The sequence below is a fragment of the Balaenoptera borealis genome, assembly GCF_965194805.1.
Source record: "Balaenoptera borealis genome assembly, chromosome: 11".
Lineage (NCBI taxonomy): Eukaryota > Metazoa > Chordata > Mammalia > Artiodactyla > Balaenopteridae > Balaenoptera > Balaenoptera borealis.
In genome coordinates this window covers 34,229,174-34,235,173 of record NC_138868.1, presented here as the reverse complement: position 1 = coordinate 34,235,173, position 6,000 = coordinate 34,229,174, and the positions used below count along the sequence as shown (strand labels likewise).

Genomic DNA, 6,000 nt, shown 5'->3' with positions numbered 1-6,000 from the left:
TTATCCTGGATTACCTGGTGGGCCCTTAATGCCATCACGGTAAAAGAGAGGCCGAGGGTGATTATCTACAGAGAGGAGAAAGCAGTGGTGAAAAAGAAGCAAAAGAAATGTGATCACAAGCCAGCGAATGCTGATAGCCATCAGAAACTGGAATAGACAAGTAATGAATTCTCCCCTTGAACTTCTGGAGGGAGTACGGCCTTACCAACACCTTCATTTCAGCCCAGCGACACTGAATTTGGACTTCTGTCCTCCAGAACTGGGAGAGAATAGACTTATGGTGTGTTAAGCCTCCCAGTTTGTGATAATTTGTTTCTGCAGCCACAGGAAACTAATACACGTTCCATCTCATTTTAATCACATGGAGAGACTGATGTAACTACAACTGCAATCAAGATACAGAACTATCTCATCACAGCAAAGATCTCCCTCATGATAATTCTTTCGTAGTCTCTGCCTTTAAAATGCCTTATGCATCTCTTATGTATAAATTACAGGATTTGTATTTGTATTTAGTGAGAAGAATAGAGAAAATTACATCTAAGTGTAATTTTAAATGTAAACATAAATGAAGATGAAAGTCTCCATCTTCTGGAAGCAGAAGTCTCCAGAGTCTGTTTTTAACAAAGTGTGCTGCCATTTTTCCTCCCAAATAACATGTAATTCACATGTGATTTCATTTGTACATGCCTAGCTATATGTTACCCAAAAGCAGGTATCCAGCTTGCAAAACGACTCACATACTTTTAATGGTCTAGGTTATTAAAGGCATATGTCTGCTCTGTGTTTATGTTTTAAATTGAAATCTCATTAAAAGATAGAATACGATGGTTAACAAAACTGCTCCCCTTCAAAATAAAGCTTTGAAAAGGAGAGGATGTATATTTGCTCTAACAAATAACAACTTGAAAAAAGAGATAAGATTTATTTTTTCAAATTTATTTATTTATTCATTCATTCATTCAAAATAAAGGTCATTGACTGCTGCATTTTTATAGGAAGTTTGGAACAGATAAAACAAGACACAAAACATAATAACCCCAATCCTGCAATTCCACCTCTCTGAGTTAATTGCTGATGTATTTTTGTTCAGTTATTGCTATGTCACGCCTCTCACCTGAGGAAAGGACCCCCAGTTATGGAGTCGGCAAATGTCATTTTGCCTCAGTTTATATTTCTGGATGCTATTCGCTACTGTTCCCCAATTCCCTCACCCTTTAGTGCCTTGATCAAAACAGTATTTTAAATGCTCTCTCTAGAACACTGTACTTCCAAACACTGTGTAATCAGATGAGAGACAACTGCCTGCAACTCTGAGCGTCTGTCTCCCAGTGAATTCAGTCTCACGTCCTGCGGAGTACTTGGCTTCAACTACTGGCAGATTAGATCTCTCCTGGCCCCCCATCCCTTCCTCTCACTCTAGCCCTTCATTCCTTCCTACCAGCGGGAATAAATGATCAGCCTCGGGCGGGTGTGCAACCGCGTGACCAGAGCGCAGCCCTGTGAGCCGGGCGTGAGGGGCTTTCGCTGGGGACCCTTTTCATCTCCAGCGCGAGAGACACGCGCCCTCCGGGTTTAGGAGAAGCGGCGCCAAACAATCCAGGGCAAGGCTCTCCTAGGGCTACGGTGACATCACTCCCGCAGCGGATTCCCAGCTCTCAGCTCCTGGTTTCCAGAGGCGTTGGTCGCTTAGTCCGTCTGTGCCCGCCACTGAGAAGGGCGCATCGCCGCCAGGCATAGGGCCGGACACCGAGGAGCGACCCGACCCTAGTTGGAGGAGGAGGAGGGAGAGAGAAGACAGCGAGGCAAGCAGGACCCCGGCAGGCGGCAGCGTGCAGCTCAACCCAGCGCACTACCTGCTGCCTCTCCTGCCGGCGCTGGTCCTCAGCACCAGGTGAGTCCAGGACAGTGCGTGACCTGAGCCCAGGGGCGGTCAGTGCGAGGTTGATCCCACCGCAGGTCACTTGTAGGGACCAAAAACACACAGTTCGGCATTATGTATCTTCTTCCTCCGTTAGAGGTTTTCTGTGATTAGGATTCTGATCTACATCAGCAGCAAAGGCCTTTTGGAGGAAGTCTCAGGACTGCTTCCTGTGCAGGGAAAAAGAATTTTCCTTACCAAAGACATGTTTCTCTGCTGCCCTAATAGTGGTGAGCACGTGGTCTCTGGGTAACACAGAGACCAAAGAAGCGGAATGGAATCAAGGTGCAAGGAGGAAATTATCCCCAGGGAATGCCCCTACAACAGCCTCCCAACACAGGTGTCTAATCTTACGGTGTAGGGAGCCAGAGAAAGCAGATACATAGGTTCTGGGATACCTGAAACCTTGTACCAAAGAAAAACAAAAAACAACCCTGGATCCCTGAAATGACCCGTTTTAACTTCTGCTAAGTGGTGAACTAAACAAATAGCAAACAAGACCACTTATGGTTAGAAACACACTCAGATGCTCCCTCACTGTCTCCACATGGGACATTTTAGAGGTATTATTTACAACTAAAAAAAATACACAAATTTTAAGTTACAAACTCAATTACTTTGGGCAAATATATGTAAATTTAGATACGGAATATTTACGTCACTCCAGAAATTCCGAGTGCCCCTTTTAAGGCAACACCCCCTCAAAAGTAAACAATTTTTTCATTTCTATTACCATAGACCAATTTAGTCTGTACTTTAAATTTTTATAAATGGACTCATACAGTATATTTGCTTTGTGTCCAGCTTCTTTCACTTAGTAAAAAGTCTCAGCTTTATCCATGTTTGCTCCTTTTTAGTGCTGAGTGATATTACATTGCATGAATAAACCACAATTTGTTTTATCCTTTTAGTTGTTCATGGGCATTTGAAATGTTTTCAGCCTTTGCCTTTTATAAAGTTGCTAAGAACATTCTTGTAAATCTTTTGTTGGATATTTGGGGTAAAAAAATATATGTATATTTATATTTTTATATATTTTTATTTTATATATATATAATAGGTATAGTTTAACATTATGAAACCTGTTTTTTAAAGTGGTTGCACCATTTTTGACTCTGTTTAGGAAGGTATGAATGATCTAGCTGTTCCACATCCTTGACAACACTTAGTATTTCAATCTTTTTAATTTTAGCAACTCTAGCCTGTAGCTTGCCTTTTCATTTTATCTATTGTGCCCTTTGCGAAGCAGATTTTTTTTCCATTTTGATGAAGTCTAATGTATCATCTTTAAATAGTGCTTTTTTCTTCTTTATTTAACAAATTTTTGCATATCATAAGGTCATAAAACTATTTTGTATGTTCACTTCTAGAAACATCACTGTTTTAGCATTTATATTTAGGTCTATGATTCAACTCAAATTAGTTTTATTGTGTTTGATATGAAATAGGGATCAGGTTTTTGGATTATTTGTTTTGCTTTTTATTTGGATATCCAGTAAGTAATTTCAACATGATTTTCTAAAAAACTATTCTTTTTCCATTGCACTAAAATGGGACCTTTTTGAAAAACACTTGACCATAATTGTGAGGTCTATATCTAGAATTATGATTTTGTTTCATTGACCTATTATTTGTTTACCCTTATGATAATTTTTCAGATTATATTTTTAATATAGCTTTACAGAAATGCTGGAAATCAGGTGGTGTAAGGTCTAAAATTTGTTCTCTCTGAAAATATTTCAATTTTTCTAACTTATTTGTATATCTACATATATATTAGTCTATTGGAAATTAATTCGGATAGCCACAGGGAAAGTTTGAGAAGAACTGACACCTTAACAATTATAAATCCTCCAAACGATGAGCCTGATTCAGCTTCCCATTTACAGAGATTATCTTTAATTTCTCTCTGCAATATTTTATAAATTTTAGTGAATCAGATTTGCACAGATTTATGATTAAATTTAATCCAATGCATTTTATGTGTTTTGGTGTTATTGCATATGGCATGTTTAAAATTTTATTTTCCAATTGTTTGTTGCCAATTTTTAGAAATACGATAAAATTTTGAATATTTATTTTATATCCTTCAACCTTGCTACATTTGCGTATTATTTCAACATATTTTGTTGTTGAATCCTTAAAAATGTCGATATACACAATCATTCTATCTGGTAATAAATATAGTTATGTGTTTTCCTTTCAATTATTATTATGTTTTGTGGGTTTTTTTGCCATATTTCACTGTCCAGGTTCACTAGTACAATGCTGAATAGAAGTGAGGAATATGGATGCCCTTGCCTTTTTCTTAATCTCAGGGGAAAATAATTTAATACATCACTATTAAGTATGTTGTTAGCTGTAAATACCCCTTACCAAACTAAGTTTCTTTCTTTCCTATTTTTGCTGAGTTTTTATGAATGGGTGTTAAATTTTATCATTTATTGCATCTATTATGATAATCCTATATATTTCTCATTTATAGCATTATTATTGTGACTTACACAGATTCATATTTGAGTGTTGAAACAACTTAGCATTCCTGGGATGAACTCAATTTGGTCATAATATCTTGTCATTTTTATATATTGCTAGATTTTATTTCTGGTGCCCTGTTGATAAATTTTGTGTTATGTTAATTAGCGGTATTGGTTTGTAGTTTTATTTTAATATCCTTTCATATTTTGGTGTCAGTGTTATAGTGGTCTCAGAAAATAATTTGGAAAGTGATGTATTCTTTTCAATTTTCTGAAAGAATTTTTGTAAGATCAGTATTATTTCTCTATTAATGCTTGACAGAATATAGCAGTGAACCAAGTGGTGTATAGTGTTTGCTTTGAAAGAAGACTTTGACAACAATTCAATTTTTTAATAGACTTAGATATAGATGTTCTATTTTTTGCTGTATTCATTTTAATATGTTATGTTCATCAAACAAGAGACTCCATTACATCCTAGTTGTTGGATTTTTTAGCATATAATTGTTCTTAATATTTCTTTTTAAAATTGTAATATTTTTATGTACAATAGCCATATCCTCTCATTTATATTTTGAGTAATTTTGTTTTCTTCATCAGTCTTATTGTTGATTTTCAACCTGTTGTTTTTTTTCTACTATTGGCAATGTTCATTTTCCTTCTTGTTTGTGGTTTATAGCTTATTTACTCCAACTCTTCTGCTTTCTTCTTCTACTTTATTTTGCTCTTCATTTCCTAGCTTCTTAAGGTAGAAGCTTTTAAACTGCTTTCATATTGTTTTACTTTCTAAGCAGTAAATCAAAGTATAAATTTCCTTCTAAACATTGCTTTAACTTTTCCCCATAAATTTTGATATTCCTGTTTGTTTTAATTCAGGTTGAAATATTGTCTATTTTTTTGTGTGCTTTCTCCTTTGACCCACGGTTATTTAGAAGTGTTCAATTTAATTTCCAATCATTTGGGAATTCTTATATCTTTTTGTTATTGATTTTCTAGTTTAATTCATTTTTTTTCTACAGAATATATTCTCTATAATTTTAATTATGTAAAATATATTGAGACATATTTTATTCCTCAGCATGTGATCTATCTTGATGTATATTCTTGAAAAAAAAGGGTGTGTGTGTGTGTGTGTGTGTGTGTATGTATGTGTGTGTTTTGCATTTAAGTATTCCATAAATTTGTTAAGTATTCCATAAATATGTTAAGTAAATTAGGTCAATTTCTGTGATAGTATAAATCAAAGTTTTTATATTATTATAAAAATATCCAACTATGGATTGAAGGCTTAGTACTGTCAATTTTTTTCTTCATGTTTTTTGAAGCAACTTTTTGAGGGGCATTCTTAGGTTTGTCTTCTTGATGAATTGAGCACTTTACCACTATGAAACTTCCCTCATATGGCTGATAATATTCCTTCTTTTGAAGTCTACTTTGTATGACATTAATATAGCCTTTCCAGCTTGCTGCTTTTCTTTTCAAACTGGTAAAACTTTATTTTCAGTTTCTCTTACCAATAATGGTAGGACAGAGACTATTCTTTATCTTCTGCAGTACTTTCCACATGTATTTATTTCAATCATCTCTAGGCATCAAACAGAA

General features: G+C 35.4%; 1 protein-coding gene across 1 annotated transcript in view; it reads left to right on the top strand.

Annotated features, from left to right (window-relative positions):
• The first annotated feature begins 1,671 nt into the window (after positions 1-1,671).
• The window catches only part of LUZP2 (leucine zipper protein 2), a 911,611-nt gene continuing 907,282 nt past the window's right edge, over positions 1,672-6,000 (top strand). The window contains exon 1 of the mRNA XM_082342495.1: positions 1,672-1,894. The gene's annotated coding sequence lies outside the window, so the exon portion shown is untranslated. The remainder of the gene's footprint in view (positions 1,895-6,000) is intronic.